General features: G+C 38.8%; 1 long non-coding RNA gene across 1 annotated transcript in view; it reads left to right on the top strand.

Moving 5' to 3' along the window:
- Window positions 1-15,282, top strand: part of LOC125321614 — a 24,940-nt gene extending 9,658 nt beyond the window's left edge. Inside the window, exons 4-5 of the long non-coding RNA XR_007201610.1 lie at window positions 3,187-3,313; window positions 14,570-15,282. This is a non-coding gene — a long non-coding RNA (uncharacterized LOC125321614). The remainder of the gene's footprint in view (window positions 1-3,186; window positions 3,314-14,569) is intronic.
- Window positions 15,283-18,425: the final 3,143 nt, after the last annotated feature.

The raw sequence follows: 18,425 nt of genomic DNA, 5'->3' as shown, positions 1-18,425 counted from the left end.
ACTGGACCAGATTACTCAGAGTGCCATGCAACCTGGCCTTGAACGCTGCCAGGAATGGGGGACACACAGTTTCTCCGGGCAACCTGTTCCAGTGTCTCACCATCCTCACTGCAAAGAATTTCTTCCTTGTACCTAAACCTCCTCTCTTTTAGTTTACAGCCATTGTTTTTTGTCCTATCACTATGTAACCTTCAAAAAGAACCTCCCCAGCTCTCTTCTAGTCCCCTTTAGGTACTGGAAGATGCTGTAAGCTCTCCCTGAAGCCTGGTCTTCTCCAGGCTGAACAAGAGAGGTTCTCCAGCCCTCTGATCATCTTACTGGCCTCCTCATGTCTCAGTCCAGCAGCTCCTTCTTATGTTGGGTGCCCCAGAGATGGAATCCAGGTGGAGTTTCTCATATTTCTTCTCTACCCTGTTTTACAATGGCATTATACAATTATTTCAGCTGTGCTGCTGAGGCTTTATTACTGGTGCAAAATAGATTTCAGTTACAGGAATTTTATTCTGTGACCTCAAGTAAGGCTGAGGCCTGATTTTAGTGTAATCTTCTCTAACACCACTACCAGCAGGTGTTTCGCATTCTGTAAAGTGAAGAAGCCACAGAGAAGCTCAAGAAAAGTAATTTGCACTCTGCCCTGGAACCCTCTGGCTCTAATCAGGTCCAGAGCATTGGGAACTTTGTTTATTTGTGCTTGGCAATTTCTTATAAACTTATTTTTGAAGTCAGCAGTTGTGCTTCTCTATAAAATGCAGAATTTCAGAATTTGAGACTTATCACCTGCAAGCTCAATAGTGGTCTGGCCTTTGAAATATCACCTTGTTCTGGATACTAAAATTTAATACTTTACTTCAATCACAAGGGACATTGGCCCATGATGTTGTCAAGACCCATGATATAACAGATGCAGAAAGGCTGACAACAGAACAGCATGTTGCTTATAAAATCAAGCAAAGCACTTTTCTGTTTGAAAAGAACTAAGACAGCAGGTTTTTCTCCTCTTCTCTTTTAACAGTTTTCAAAGCATACTTGAATACTGTTTGAGTAATTGCATAACTTTGTAAATACATAGCTTTCTTTGCAGTGAAATACCCTCTAGAAATGCTTTCCCTGTCATTTTTCCTCAAATAAATCTTAATTTCAAGTGTTTGAAGATTTTTTTAGAGCATCCAACAGTTCAACACTGAGCAGTAGGTAGAATAACAGGTGGGTAAATTGATATTTAACAAATGATTATTTGAAGCAATTGTCCAGTGTAATGCCCTTTTCAGTATCTCCTTTTATATAGTAACGATCTTGGTTACCAAAGACTGAGTGCATTTCAGCATTTTTATGAGCACTTTTCTTAATCCATTCAGTTAGCAATGTTCCACTCCAGTGCTGGTGACAATACAGTTGCTTCAGCAAACAATGAGGTCAGAGACACTTGCTACTGACCTCAGCAAAAAAATCAGATAATCAATTGAAAGGAGAAAAACTCAGTTCTATACTCATCACCATAGTATTTAACCGTCATATATAAAATGAGAGTCACACCAATTAGCTTTGTCTATTATCTCTCTCCCCTCATCCTAAAGACCAAATTTCCCTGATCTCCTTCAGGTGCACTATTCCCTGTGGGCTAAATCCTTCATGTTCAGTCTGAGAGAGTCACTCCATATTGTCCTGAGCATGAGGCAAACTTTATTTAACAATTGTGTTTACCAAATAGAGATATCCAAGAATAATCCACAATCTGTGCATAGTTTTGGGTTCTTAACCACATACTCGCAGGGAAATGATGCCAGTCCCTTAGTCAAGCTGTGAGCTGCACTGAGAATGGAGAAAGGAGACCTAATTTTTTGAGATCCTAGGTTTCTAAGTAAGAACCCCTGTGCAGCTCCAAATATGCAGTTCATGGGTTTCTGCTCCAACTCTTAATTATAGAATTAACAAATTATAGACTCATTTAGGTTTGAAAACACCTCTAAGATCATGGAGTCTAACCACTAATGAAGAAACATAGCTCAAAAAAATGTCATGGGGAATGGGCAGAATTAAAACCTCCTGGTCTGAGACAAGTTGTCCTTTCCCAGTAAATTTTTCCTGACCCTGACAAAATTGTCAATGAACTAACCAGCAGACTAGCCAACTTCTTCTGCTCAGCACACACACAGCTTCTAGATTTTAGTGAACTCCCATTTGTGCTGGATTATAAACCCAGATAAGAGGACTAAAAAGAAGGTCAAGCAACTTGCCTGCAGTCACACAGCAAGTAAGTGGCTTAACTTCTATCTGATGACAATTAAATGGGCACTTAAAATACAAGAAATTCAGACAGCTGAAAAATAACATAAATGCTTGAAAGTACAAAAAAGGACTGCTAAGGAACCTAAACAGTTTTTGCTTTGCCCCTGAGATACTAACCATTTCCAGTTTCAGTTCCTTGTTCTTTTATACCTAAGTCACAAATGGTATTATTTTCAGATCAGGGTCTTTTTCTCAGGCCTTTCATAAGTCTGCAGTCTCTGGCTATAGAAACCGGAAATCTGAAGGGACAGGTACACATGTACAAACCACATGTGGAGTGCTGAAAATGTGCATGGGATATTGTATTTTTGATCTCTTTAATGCTTATGTATGTGTATTGATGTGTGTGATGCTTCATCAACATGCTCACCTTTGCTGTTTTCTAGTAAGCGCTATAATTTAATGATGTGGTTTTAGGGGTTAGGAAACTTGTGTATCTAAGTACACTAACTCTGTGTTTAATGACACTTGTATAAATGGTAGCACCTGGAGTCTTCGCCTCAGTTTCAGCAAGGTACTTAAGCACATGCCTGGCTTAAAGCAAGCAAGCAGTCCCATTGAAGTTAATTAGACTTCCCTTGTACTTAAAGTTAGGCATGTGCTTAAGTACCTTGCTGCATTAAGACCTTAATGAAGATTGGGGTATAACTGCCTTTGTTGCAGTGTGTGTAATGTGAGTCATTTAGTGCATTCAGTGTGGAGCTGGGAGTACAGTAAAGCAAAGCTGAGTGAGTACAAACACAGAAAGGTTAGGATACAGTTTTGTAGCTGTTGTGGTCACTGCTCAGACTCAGCTGCTTATTTCAGGTAATGGTGTCTCCCAAGGGCTTGTTTTCTAATTATTTTTTTTTCCCCCTGCAGCTGGCAGGACTCACATGAAGTGTCTCTGTTGTGTTTTAGGGGTTTTAGGTACCAATATTGATAGAGAGATATTGATTTCAAGAAGTTCTCCTGGCTGGTTTAAGGACGCACAAGTGTTAACATCTTTTCCCTGGGGGACTGGATCTGAGGCCTTCTGAAGTCAACGGTAAGGCTCTCATCAGCTTTAATGGGCTTCGGATAAGGTCTTTAGGAGGTGAGAGAATTTCTTTGAGATCTGTGTTTTGTATCTCAGCCAGAAGTCAGCATAGCACAGCTTCTGCTAGGGAAGCGAGCTGGATGAGCATGGGGGCGGGGAAGAGGGTGAAAGTACACCTTGTACTGAGCAGTGGCTTCAACTTCCACCACTCACGGCTGTAGCACCTATCCATAAATTAATATGTGGACAATTCTCACTGAAGAAATGACTCAGTCCCAAACTAACTTACGAGAAGTGTGTGGATCACAGCACAAGGTAATACAGCTCCAGGCCAAAGCTGGAAACTTTGCTCTTTGTCATTTACTGCAAAACATACAGAGATACTGACTGCTTTTGTTAAAAGGAATTTTACAGGATACAAGGATAGAAATAGTAAAAGTGAAAGTTAATGCAATAGCAGGTTGTTTATTTTTCTCATTCATATTTCCATACAGCAGTTTCCAAGAGCTTTATAAAGAAGAATCCTGGTGCTAATCCTGCAATTGCTATTGGTTAGAGAAATTAATATCATGCTTTCTATAATCATACTCTTTAACTACTGCTTATTATAGATGTGGTGTAAGGTGGTAGAGTTTATTTCCAAATGAACATAACAAACACACCGTGATATCAATATAAAAGTAACCTGTAAGAAAATTGCACCTGTATAGCCAATTCTCATTGGAAGCATATGAGTGTGGCTTTTGGACACATGGTTTAAAAACTAATTTAAAACAGTCTGGAAGGGAAACAATGCCAATATTTGCTTGAGATATTTTTAAAAATTCTGTTAATTTTGAGGAGGGTGAGGCTTAAGTATGCCAGGAGATAACATTATGTACAGGTTATGAATGCTGTGACTTGAACAAAGGAAGAGAGGCAGTTTGAAAGCATTAAACATATATAGAGCGGCATACATTAGACCCCATCGGACAGAACCTTTAAGATCCTGAATTTATCAAATGACAACATTCATTTTGTACTATGTAGAAGACAACAAGAAAGTCAGCAACTTCATGTGCTGACATTGCAGTAAAACATGATTTTAATTAGCTCACACAGAGGACACATTGAGGAAAAAGTGACATTTCATTGAGGAATATACTATTAAACACAACCCTCCTTGACCTGCCATTTATCAGGGTGCAACACAAAAGTCACATGACTCATCCTGTCTTTCTCGTTGTCCTTTGAACCCTGGAAATTCATGGTTCATTTGCAGTGACATGGGATCCTCCTGGTTTCTTGACACACACAAGTATCTGCTGCTTCTCTGCACAGTGATGGAGAGCGAGAGGCACAACTCTTTATAGCAGTGGCCAGTTTGAACACCAAAATAGCTGCATGACAGGCAGTTTAATTCTTGAAATCATCGACTGAGAGGAGTTTGGGAAAAAATGGAATGAAAAAAGAATCTTACTTGAGAGCAGCACCAGATTGTCCTCAAATTAGAAAAATTAACCACAAACAGAATCAAAAAATAAAAATAAACATAGAGCAACTAATTTAGGATTACTGTCATGCCAAAAACGTGTTAGACTTTGGCTGCATGCAAGTCTAAAGTATATCAGTTGCTTTTATTAGAAACACTAATGAAAAAGGTGTGCTGTATTGATAACCCCATTTAGATCTCAGCAATGAAGAAAAGTGAAAATAGAATTTTACCTTTTTTTCTATGTACTTAACAGCTGCTAGACCCAACACCGAAAAAAAAAAAAAAAAATCAGGAGTCAAATATATCCATGACAGTCTGCTTTCTGTATTTCTTCAATCTCATTAATGCCCCTGGAGGGAAATTTCTGTGGTTAAAGTTCAGGAATGGAACTCAGGGGCTTGTCCAGTCCCAAATTCTGCCAGATTCGCCTTCTGAATCTGAGCAAGTTAGTGACCTATTAGTTCAGTATCTATAAAATGGGGATAATAACTTTTGTATCACAAAGAGGGGTTGTGAGGGTAAGTCTGCTAATACCTCTAAGATGCTTAGATATGAGGGTGACGAGTGCCATAGAAAATCCTATAAATAAATAAAATAAACTGTGAGAGCCTGAGGCACTGGAAGCTGCTGCCAAGGCTGTGCATTTCCACACTCCCCTTACTGCGGGAGATGTGGCTCAGAGCCAATATGCAGTCTGAGAGCAGCTCCTGCATTACTGGAGTGTGTGTTGTTTGTTTATTTGGTTTTCACAAAGGGTACCCACTACATAACCAAGGTAACCACAGTCTGTTTAAAATGGGCTGGTGCTGTGATGTGGTGAATCTGCTATGCCTAGTTTTTGTTGCTGTCTGCTTTTTTCTTTCTTTTTTTGAGTGACAAATATATTTCCTAAAACCCTTCAGGCCTCTTTTATTGGTGTGGGTGGTTCAAATGCTCTTATTTATTTTGGGATTTCTGTTTGTTTGTTTGCCTGTCAGGCTGTGCTGGCAGCTGGCAGGTCTGAGGGGCTAGCCCTGCCACCCTGCAGGGCTGCTCCAGCCTGTCTGCAGCACAGGGCCCGAGGACAGGGCCAGCAGTGGGAAACGTTTTGCCAGTTTCTTTGGCAGGTTTTTGGGACTAAGGTCCTGGCACCAACGTGGCAGTACAAGCACAGAGAGGGGAGCTCCCACGATGGAGATGATATTTTCTATAGCAGCTAGTAAGGGACCTACTGAACCTTCACTGTTGTTTGGCAGCTTTACCCCCTGAATGCTCCTTGCTAATTGGTGAGTGGACATCATACCACACATACTCTGAGCAGCAAAGAGACTACATACATGCATGGTCTTTGATTTTCTTGGTGTCAGGATTCCCAGCTTGCAACATCCAAGTGACTGTGCAGAGAGTACACGCTGCAGTAAGGAGAACACCATGTTGTTAACACACTTCCAGAGTGGATTAATCTTTCAGGACCAGTTAAACCAGTTCCTGGCACCAACTGGCAAGCAAAAGCCCTTGTGAGAAGGGATAGGGGAGCAGCAGTGCAGTCAGGGCGTTCTCACAGAGTCTCAGTGGAGAGATGAGAGGAAGGGCTACGACATCCAATCCTGTATACCTGCTGAGGAAATGCTGGCTGTTTGGAGCCAAGTACATGCTCAAACAGATCTGGGAGTTTTTGTATAAACTACTGTAAAACCAATATCAATTATGAAACAGGAAAAGAAGAATCAAATATGCTAAGATAGGGCTTTCCTGTAGTCTGATCAGCAGGACCCGTGCTTTGTCCCAGGGGAAGAGACCATCTCAGGAGCTTGCAAAAACACACTCTAGACTAAATCAAGACTAGGAGGAATTAATAAACTAGAGAAGAGAAGAAAAATCTTCCCCCTCAACCTGCCAAAAAAGAAAGGTTTTCCCCAAAAACGCCTTAAAAGACAAATGTTGTTCCCTTGCAGTACTCCTGAGAGGCTGAAGGTTGAAACCAAGTTCTTTGCCCTGAGGTAGTAAAGGGGATGAAATCCAGCAGGAGTGAAAATAAGTGTTGTCTAGATTCTCCAATAAAAAATAATCCATGGTTAAGCTACCACCCCCATGCTGGGGCAGAAAGAGGCTGTCCACAGTAACATCTGGGGCTCAGTGGGCTCCTCTTTGCGTTTCCCTCCACAGCAGATCCTGCTGCTCTGTGACTGATGCCACTTGTCCACCTTGCAACCCGAGAACTGGGAAGACCAGCAGGTCTGACCCCTTGCATTCCATCTCTGAAATCCCAGAAGAGGAATAACTGACTTTGGGAATCTCTAGCTCAAGGCTTTTCCTCCCTCTTGAAAGACAGGAGAGGACAAGGCAGGAGAGAGTTAAAGGGAGAGGAGACAGAAAGGAGGTAAGAGAGAAGGGAAAGAGATGTGCTGTGACTGAAGAAACACAGAAAGACTGGATGTCTTAGAGTGGGGCAAATAAATGGACAGAGAAGAAAAGCAAGAGAGCAAGATAGAATCAGTGCCATGGAAAAAGGAAGGGACGCACCCCCTGTTTAAAAAAAAAGGAATAAGGGGAGCGACATGTAGTGGATATTTGAAGTAAAGGCAGTGAAATAAGACATTGGAGCAGACTCTGTTCTGTGCAAATGTCATGAAAGTGGGGCTGGAGGGTGTTCAAGTCTTCTTGTTGACCGTGTCCTTCCATGAGTACCTGTATCCACAAAACTGTCTCTCCATGAACCAAAACAACTTGCCTAAAAAAAATTCTGATCCTTAAGCAGAATCTTTCTTGCTGGATTTTGAGTCCAGACCTTCTTTTCAGACTGAGCAGGAATATGAGTAACAGGCTTTTCCCTTGTTCTTGGAAAAACAAACCGTAATTCCCTTCTTTAGCATCTTTAGATGAACTAAAAGGTCTTTGCAGGCGTCTGATCATTCTTGTCAAAAAAGATACATGTCAGTTCTGAAGTGTGATATTCAGGAACTTTTATTAATGCCTTCACAAACACGAAGAAAATAGAAAGAATTGTTTTGTTTTAAATATTATGTATATTTTCTCTTGCATTTGCATCACAGAATAAATTTTATTTTTTCTTCAGGAATTTGATGCTCATAACACATCAAGCCTGCAGTAGGGATGACCCATATAGCTACCAATTTCTAATAAAAATTTCTGTCTGATCAGCTACACTCTATCCTGTATTTATTGAACATTTATCTTTTACGTAGTGACTTGCACTTGTCCTTCTTGAATTTCATACTCCCACCCTGTATTCTTTTCCAGACCATTTTGCAAATCTGCCAAGGTCATTTTGAATTCTCAGCCTTTCTTGCAGTGTGCTGTGGTTCTTCCTACCTTCCTGCCATTAGCATGGTCACTAAGGATATTTCTCCATTCCATCACTCTTTGTGTGTGTTGGTATCCATGTACCTGTATGAAAGAAGAAAATGGGAGGAGCATAACCTTTGTATATCTGATGTTGGTTTATGTGTTAGAAGCAGAATGAGATGACAGATGTCGTCTAGGTGACAATGTTGCTCTGCACAATTTTTTCACTCACTGAAATGGATCATACTTGAGGAAACCAGTGCATTGATTATTGATTGTGGGAACCTAGAATGCAGAGAATATTTCTCTGCCTGTTTTGAAAGGTTTTACCCCCCTGGACAGTACTGATTTTGACCTTCGTCCATGGGAAAATTTTTGATTAGTGTTGGTAATCTTAATACCTACCACCCTACTTCATGTTACCTTGGTAAAATGAAACTAGGGTAAAGAGCAATACATACGTATTTACATACATTCTAATATATAAATATACCTAAGTGTGCATGCATGTGTATGTATATATGTATGTATTTGTTGCTTAAACTGTTCCTAATACAAACAAATAATAAATAAGGGAGCCAAATAAACTAATAAAATAAAATTAACTCTTTGGAGGGACTCCTATATTTCAATGGAAAATTCCCGTAATTTCTGACACAGCAATAGGACATAATCTTTCAAAATCACACTGTGTCTTTTTGTTCTGCACAGAGCTGAGACCTGAAAATGAATGTACTGAGGCCTATTTCCGTTGCTTTCGAGCACAGGCTTTTTCATTTACTTCTCAGCATAACAGTTGGACTGCACAGAAGCACTGGAGCTTAACAAAAAAGACTCTCATCTCAGACAAAAACTGTAATTATCACAGGGGAACAAATTAAACAGAAAACCCCGCTGGAATGAGATTTCCACATATTTAGAGTGTGTTAATACCAATAATATGGTACATACTAACAATAGAATCTTTCTGCAGCTTTTGTAGTATCAGATATGAATAAAAATATGTATGATTACACTGCCTCAAAAGAAACAAGATGCTCAAACTCTTTTGTGGATTATTTTTTAAATGTTTAGGGGGTGGGGAAATTAATTTGAGAAACTTTAGTGTATTTTGTTTATAAATGTTTCCATTTTAATCAGTACTAATCACAATGGTATTGGTCTAGACAATAAAAGGGAATTAATTTCAAATACATTTGCTGAATTACAGCATGCTATGTACAAATATAGTTTTTACATTTATTTATTTTAGCATTATTTATTTTATTTCTATTATTTACAATTATTTTTCCACCAGTTCTGTCATCTGCCAATCACATATCTTATACTAGGTGTCCATTGAATTGGGCATCTATGAAAGAAGCAGACTCAGTGTACCCATCTTGCAGTTAAGTGTATTTTCTATGGGAAAAAAACCCAACACAACGATTGCAGATAAATATATATATTTGTGCATACATGTACGTGTGTGTGTGTGTGTGTGTAAGAGGTCAAGGTGTTAATGATGGAAAATACAGAAGGGAGTGTGTCAGAAGATTTACTCATGCCGTAGGCCTTACAGACAATAATTATTGTTTCATAGCACTGTCAGAGTCTTATGTAGCAATATGTATATAAACAGTGACAAGATTGAGTTTTGCTTCAAAGTTCAATGATCCTTCCCCTAACAATAAATGTCATGTGCATCTCTGTAGAATTTGAAACTATGGCATGTATTAAGCCTGCCTACAAGTGTGCACATATATTTGTGTATATAAATCTCTTTTGTGTGAACACAGATTAATGTTACAGTGTCTTCATCTGTTTTCAGATGCACTCAGACCCTGAAAGATTGACTTTTAATCATAGTGTTAGATAATACCATTCAATTCTAAAATAATTGTGATAAACTTATCATTTTCTCTCTTTTCCTACCTTTTAAAATTATTCTACTGGAAATAGAAAGAATCTCACATTTTCATTGAAATAAATAAATTTTAAAGCTCTGTAAACAGCAAACATTTTTTGCAATGAAAATATCCTGTTTGAATCTGTACAGAGCATATTTATGTTATTTTCTTTTTTCAGGAGTTATCTCTGTAACATTATTGACACATTTGGATCAATACTTTTAAAGGTTTCTCTTTTTTTTAATATCAAATACTGGGATGATTTGTATGTTTACCTTTATAATATACACTTGTCTCTTTAAGGTGACAGCAGATGGTCCAATAAGAAGTGGCAGAACTAAGTGCTGAAAATATAGCAGCCCATCTCAAGCTCCCTTAACCGTAAAATCTATGAATTTATGCTCAACTGAGCGATAAGACATAGTCATGAAATGTCCAAGGGTGAATCAGGGTGGCTGGAAGTGTACCTATTTCCCCTGCACAATGAGAAACCCTTCAATGCACTGTCTAAATGCACAGGCAGTATTTAGTAGCTTTATTTATCAATTAACTATTTCCAGCACACTCAGACTGTGTACATCATAGTGTGCTGCTGAGAATTGCTGTACTACTTTGCCCTCCAGGTTTCTGTGGGCTGTTTTGTTAATGCAGGTTTTGTAGCTGTCCAAGGTTATTTTAATACTGGCATTCCAGCGTGAACAGTTTGATAGTCTGGGGATTAAATCTTCAGAGGATGTAAGTTAGTGCAAATCCACATGGCATCACAGTTTGCATCACAACACCATCAGGTCCACTACTTAACACACAATTTCAGGTTATGTGTGATTTCCCAGACAGAACTTTATCCTTTTTTGTGTCTGTATCTGCCTCTCTGTCATTCCCTACACCTCCCATTGTAGGTTATAATTTCTGCTCCACCTGATCTGCAACACACAGCCAAACAGAGTAGCAATGGTCTGCTGTGTTAATCAGAGGAAGAAACTACACCAGAAAAAATATTCTAAACCATGGATTTTCTTCTGAACCATGCTATGTCAGCTCCATGTCCTCATCCTCAAATGACGTCTGGCATCGAACAAGCTGATTGCAGAGCAGCAAAACAGCATTTCCTGATTAGCCATTACCTCTACTGTATCTGTTTTCACCATCCTTGAGCTTAGTGGAATGCAAAACCATTGCCAACATCATCCAGATCATCCTTGGACACACAAACCAATAAATTGTGTATTTTGAAAAGAGTAAGTCAGTGTATTTTCTGAGGAAGCTCAGTGAAAGTGAATCTACCATTTGGTGTGAATAAAGCAGGCAGGCAGACACAGAAGATCAGCATCCAGAGATAGGGAAAGATGCCATCAGAGAAAAGGGACTACTTATCCTCCTTTTCTGTCAAGACATTATGGGCCTGGCTGTGATGTAGCATGGCCATTTTCTGCATAAAGTTAATTTAAGCAGTCCAGGACAGATTATTCCCCTGCAAGAAATAATTCCTGCTTAGTCTCCAAGCTGCCAGTGTAACAGAGGAAAAGAGCAGAAGCAAAGGGAGGAGGTGGGGGCTGTTGTACCTAATGCACTGTGTCAGTCCTCAGTCCAGGCATCTGAAGTAGCTGCATGTTTGAGATTGTTACAGTTATTTTACAGGTGGATAGTTCGGGAAACAAAGAAGTTCAAAGGCTTGAACAAACCAAAAAGCAACCACAGACATTAGGGAACACTGGATCTCCATTCTCTGCTGTATGAAGGTAGGAGTTGGAGACAGGGAGAGAGAATATGCATAATGTATTTTATATGCAAAACACAGTACAGTATAAAAACAAAGATCACTCACAGTTTTGCCATACATATATATAGCATAACATTAAAGAAATTGCTCATCAAAAAAAGCGCAGTGATTACACAATAAAACATTTCAAGCAACAGAGATACAGCCTGGGCCATTCTCCAATGAAGAATTTTAAATTAACTAATGCAATTATTTTGACAACTGTAATTTCAGTAAAATTAAAATTCTTGATGTTGTATTTCATCATTAACACATGGTTACAAGAGCCATATATGCCTCCTTTTATATTTGTCTTTGAATTGTTCCAGAATGATACAAAAATATCCTTACTTCCTGTAGTTGCAATTTACTCTGTATTTACTCATTTGCCAGCGTGTGAAAGAACCAGTTTTGAGTTTGCCTTTGTGATTTAGAGTCGAATGTAGTATGGTACAGGGTCAGAGAGTTATCAGCTCTGCACTTTGGTAGTTGCGGTAGACAAAAATACATCAGGAAAATCTGTATGTCTGCTTGAGCTGTTCAAAAAGAGTATTGGATATTACACCATCCAGCCCCTCTGTAAGTGACCAGCCCTGGGTGCCACATCAGTTGTGTGCACTCCTCACATGCCCCATGTGACGCAGCATCACCAGTACCGAAACAGAGGCTCCAGCCCTCCCAGTGCCCCATTGCCCCAAGAAGTCATTCTGACAGACCAAGTGCTGCAGAAGCAGGTTGTGCAGCTACTTTTTCCCTCTTTGCACATCCATTCCCCTACCCTTTTCCAGGTCTGTGACTATTTCTAGTGCAAGTCCTAAATGAAGTTTTTTCAAATGCTCTAAAATCTGTGTAAAGCCATATTCTTCTAGATAAGGAGGAATGGAAATTTATTTAGCTGGTAATCTTTCACTTTTAATGAACTTTTAAATGAGCCAAATATCATTAGCCTGGTGACCACCCACTTGTGGAGGGAGTAAAGGTTAGTTTTATTCCACTTCAAGGTCTACTTTGCAAGTTTCAGAATTGCAGCACCAAATTTTAAAGGAGGTACTCAGGATGGAAATCTTGGGAAAAAACTGCCAGAGGCTAGAGGAAGAGCCTGTGAGTAAAGAGGGGGATGAGGGTCAGTCTTTCCCACGTCAGAAGTTTCCTTTCAGAATGCCTGAGGTACCAACAGATAATGCATCCTACGCATCCTTTTCTTGTGCGGCTTGGGGCAGAGACTGAGAACGTTTGTAGGATGTTTCTTCTGGTGGGCCACAATTTAAAAATACTATTCCAAGAAAAACAGCTGTGATCCCAACAGAAGCAATCTTCCTACTCAGTGTCCTTGTGACATTACAGTACATATATTTAAATCACTGAAGCTGTGATTCTATCCTCCCAGCTTAGGTGAATATCTGTTCTCCTGAAGTCAGGCTCATTATTAATTGCATCTTCATTCTATGCAACAACAGACAGCAGAGACTGCTAGGATAGTTAGCTGCTGCTGCCTGGTTTGTAACAACAGCTTTTTTCAGACCTGATTAATAAATTGAAACTGATTAAATTAAATTCAGTACTTTCACAGAGTTGCTGAAAATAATTTTGAAAGTTGCAATAGGTATTTCTAAAATAATATATCTCTCTGTTGGGAAGAGTATAAGAGAAATCATGTAACTATTACAAAAAATGCTGCTTTAAAAATCTGGAAGGCAATCTGTGCAACTTCTTTTGATGGAACAAAGTGAATGGTCCTTGGAGGAACAACAGGAGGATGGAAGTGATCTACTCACGTCAATTCTTATATTAAATAAGCTTTAGAATAGAAGTCTGAAAAATTACATATCTTTAATACTCTAATCATAAATTAAAAGCAGATGCAGAACAAGCAAAATGAAAACCCAGTTTTTGTCTTCATTTTGCTGTCTTCTTTCAACATTTTTAGAGGCATTTAAAGCTTAGTATGCCAGTGGTAAAAAAAGTTTTCAAGAAGCTTTCGATTCCTAACACAACCTTAGCTTTTACTATGTCAGAGATACAGAGGAGAAATTCATGTGAACTGAGTTGAACTGGGATTCTCTTTCCAGGATCTATTTACTAAAAAAATAAATTGTACAATGTAATACATTTGGAATTACACTTTACATAAACCTTATTTCTTTGCATATGCAGGCTTTGGGGTCCACTGATCCCAGCAACTTGTTTTCATCTCTTGCTGATATCTTTTTTCCTCAACATTTCAACTGTTTGCAGGGATTGGTCCCTTTTGCCACCCAGTCATTGCCACAGTATATTAAGTTGGTGCTTCAATTTTTTCCTAGGTGCCTTTTTTTCATGAAAGCACTGACTTCCTGACTCTCAGCATCTGCACATTTGGGTACTCCTAAGGTCTCTGATTCCCAGCCATGGCCAGTGCCAGTGGTGTGGGTATCCCTCAAGAGTTCCACTTTGGGAGCATGAAACTGTGTCATTCTGGACATACAGCATCTTTGGAGAAAACTGCTGGCTCCTTTGTGATATGTATCAGAAAGAGCAAATCCCAGCTGATTTTACACTTGTGGATTTCCTAAGTGTTATTTTTCTTCACTGTCCCTTTCTTCCCACCAGGTTCCCTTCCAGCTCTGAAGGATAAGAACAGCACCCAATTCTCCCACAACCTAACACAATGCAGGCTGAGCTCCTGGCAATGCAAACCAGCTCCTAGCATCTTTTCAAGTTTGGAGATCCAAGCCTTCTTTGCAAGTTCAACCTTGTAAACAATGAATAGGATAATGTTGATGATTTTTCTAATAGCTGGTCTTGCCTTTTTCTCAAACATAACTCATGTGAGCTGAATACTGCCATCCTTTCTGACTCTGATTTTTTTTCTTTTTCAGGGCACTCTACCTTGAGGGCACTCTACCACTCTACCACAGCTCATTTTCTCTCCTTCACCACATCACCTGTATCTTCTGCAGTTGATTACACATTCATTTGTCAGACAAGCTTAACCACACTGGCTGAACCTTGCCTTTCCTAAGATAGCCATGTAATTCCATGAAATTATTTTCTGAACAGTGTTTCACTTTCAAAAGTCACAACCTTTAGCAGTTTACAGCCCTATACTGCTGTGCCAAAGGACACAACAGTCCCCTTCATGCAGTCAGCAGGTTCTGAATGCAAAGATATTCTTTCTCTCTGGTTTCACATAAACTCTGGTAATACAGATGCTTTAGTTCTTCCTTCATCATCTGAGACCTCTTGACTCCAGTACTGAAGCATGCCCCAGGTCTCACTCACTATCTGCTGCAGTGAAACACACATATACAGAGGCCAGAGCAACTTTGTTCTGGAGGTAGAGGTCATCCCAGACAGTGTTTGGCTTATGGACAGCTGTGCTTTGTGGAGAACCTGACAATGTAAGGCTTCTTTATGGTCAGGATGCTGCTGGAGTGAAACCCAAGCTTAGGTTCTATTGAAGTCACAAGTTCAAGTGTGCTTGTTAATATAGATAAATTTTTGTATATGCTTAAGGAGCATAAGGAGCTGAGCCAAAGAACATCATTCCCCTTTTTTTCCTCTAATAAATAAGTTTATTTTCTCCTGTCCATCTGTCTCTGTATTTGATCTTTGTTGCTTGTGTTCATCTCAAGTATTCTTCATGCTGATTTTTATTTTTATTTTTTTCTATCACTTTATCGCATGTTAGAGGGTGATACATGTGGATGCTGAACTCACCTGGTATTGGTTTTAAGAACAAATCATAAAATAATATAATGTTCTGTAGAGATTCAGATCATGCCTTCAATTGAAGAGAAAGTGGTTTTTACCTCTTATCACTCCAAGAAAATTAATGTAGCCTCTACTTGCCTGTCTCCACCTTGGTATCCCTTATTAAACTTAGGGCAATTATGATCTGAACATTTTTAGTATGACAAACATCAGGGATCACCCGAGGTTAACGTCAATTAATAGGTTGTGGCAGTTATGGAGTAACTGGCAATTTGGATGAGAAAATGAAAGAAACAAAGAAGCAGAAAAAGGTAGAAGGCAGTAATATTGTATGGCTTAGAAATCAAATATAAAAGTTCAGTAAATACTGATACTGATAAAGGAATCATTAGAAGTTAAATTCCATAGCATCTGTCAGTCCATGTTGTTATGTCACACTGATAACTGCAGCATATGAACTACAGTCTCTACAGCCCATATTTCATCAAGGAGTTTCACTGAGCACATGGGGGCTGTCAAGGCCTGGAAAGGTGATCTGTCAGAAAGATTTCTGCAGCATTAAGTGTTTAATGCCATTTTAATAAGACCTGGAGCAACTGCTTTGCAATTCCTGTATGTATCTGTGAATGTCTGTGTAATATTTTAAACCACTTCTTCCTTTTTATCTTCAGGTGCAATTGAACCAGATCTTTTACAGACATAATTTGCTATAGTTTTTTTGATTTCATCAGGATTGTGCCATCTGAAGATGAGACCCAAGAGATTTTATATCCTCTGAGATTTTATATCCATATATCTTGGAGAAACAGATTTATGTAGAAGATGGTTTTCACTTGGCATAACATACTGTGAAGGAAAAATGAGAGACAAGGAAACAAACTGCTTTCCTAAGTTAGAACTTTCTCCATTCCAGTTAAAGAAGTAAATAATAAGACATTATCTATTATTGCATTTCTCTATTATTGAGTCAACTTTAAATAAAAGTCTTGATTAAAACACATGCATGTATTTATGCATTTTTATGCATATGAGATATAAAAAAATGCACATTGGATCTGATTTTTCAATTAGACACACATTAGAATCTAAAAAAAAAGGTCACACTGTCAAATTTATATAAATTTGCCATGATTTCATATCTCATGGAAGATCATGACCTGTTTCCAAATCTTACTAAGTAATAGAAACAAAATATGATTTCAGGAAAAAGGTGTTATCACCAGTGTCACAGTAACTGCACCCACAAATCAGGCACAGAACTGAGCATACAATATATGTTACTAACACATTTGGATTTCAAACAATTACATCTTGCACCTAACTATCTTGTAATTTCCATATTATTTTTTATCTGATATTAAAGGCCATAGATTTCATGATGTTTCGAAGATGTTCAGTGCCATTTTTAGCTTCCTGATCACCCATATTTGGATATATAAAATGCAAGGTAGGTTATGAAGAAAGGGTAAGAAGACAATCCAAAGTAATACATAATTATGTGCATACAAGAAATACCAAACTGTCTCGGATTGCACCAGTTGTATTCCAAAGACTTTTTCTTTCTTTTTTTTTTTATTCTTCCGTTCATCTCAGACAATATTAAGGTGCTGCCTAGTAGCCATTATTCAGTGCCATTGCAATGTTCAGTGGTGAGGTTTTTTCATTGTACTATTACTACTTTCTTTTTTATTTGACTTCATGAATTTAAGGCTTGCAATTTATCCTAAAAGCATGTAATGAGAATCATAGAACCATGGAATATCCTGAGATGAAAGGGACCCACAAGGATTATCAAGTTTAACTTCTGGCCCTGCACAGGGCAGTCCTAAGAGTCACACCATGTGCCTGAGAGCATTGTCCAAATGTTTCTTGAACTCAGGCTTGGTTCCGTGACCACTTCCCTGGGGATCCTGTTTCAGTCCCAGCCACCCTCTGGGTGAAGATCTTTTCCTAATGCTTAACCTAAGCCTCCCCTGACACTGTTTCAGGCCATTCCCTTGGGTCCTGTCACTGGTCACCCGAGAGAAGACATCAGTGCCTGCCCCTGCGCTGCCCCCCATGAGGAGCTGTAGACTGCGATTAGGTCTCCCCTCAGTCTCCTCCAGGTTAACAGACCAAGTGAACTCAGCTGCTCCTGGTCTAGAGGGATTCCCCTGTGTCTAAGAATGAGTTTGTTCATCTTCCATGTGCAGATTTCTAGGGAAAATCAACTAACTTGGTACCCTGTATCAATAGGATTTAAGAAAAATGAGATCCTCTACCTCTGATAGGCTGGAAGCCAGAGCAAGAGTGCAAATAGAAACAGGGAATCATGTTACACTTTAATGTCTGCTTAATAAATTAATCTGCAGCTACCTCTGGGACATATTTTAATTTTAAAGCTGGGGAATATGGTGAATGCCGTAAAAAGAATGCCCTGAACGCAGCTCCAACATATTCATGTGCATTCAAACCTCAATAGTATGTGTCTGTTCTTTGTGTTTTAAACTGCTATTCTAAAAGAAAACAAACAAACAAAAGTTAAATTGGGAGAGAGCAAAGAAATTCCATTTTATCTTACCAAGATGTAGCATTTTTTAATACCCACTTGGTAGTGAAAAGTAGGGAGATAATACATGGATTATTTAAAATTATTGCATATCTTCTTACTTAGAACAATAAGTAATTACATTAGTACAGTTGACTACAAAAACAAGCAATAAATTCACATTAGTTTGTTGAATCTGTGTTAGTGGACATCCTCTGTGTATAATTCAGATTAATATTTATAGCTCTGCATGAATTTCTCATACTTGGCTCTGTAAATTTAGCTTGGAGGACACCAACAACTATGCTTAGTTTTGTAATGCAATGAAAAAAGTCCATGCTGATTGAAGTCCAAAACTATTTTCAAATATAAATGTGTGCTTGTGCTTCTGTCTTTCCAAAGTTGCTGAGCTTAAAAAAGCATTCCAAGTTGATCTTTTTTTTTTTTTTAAAGCCTCTCAGGTTCAAGATACGGTGTTCCTACATTATAATGTG

Source organism: Corvus hawaiiensis, chromosome 2, assembly GCF_020740725.1.
Source record: "Corvus hawaiiensis isolate bCorHaw1 chromosome 2, bCorHaw1.pri.cur, whole genome shotgun sequence".
NCBI lineage: Eukaryota > Metazoa > Chordata > Aves > Passeriformes > Corvidae > Corvus > Corvus hawaiiensis.
The sequence above is the reverse complement of the archived record's forward strand: the minus strand, read 5'-3'. Positions and strand labels throughout refer to the sequence as shown.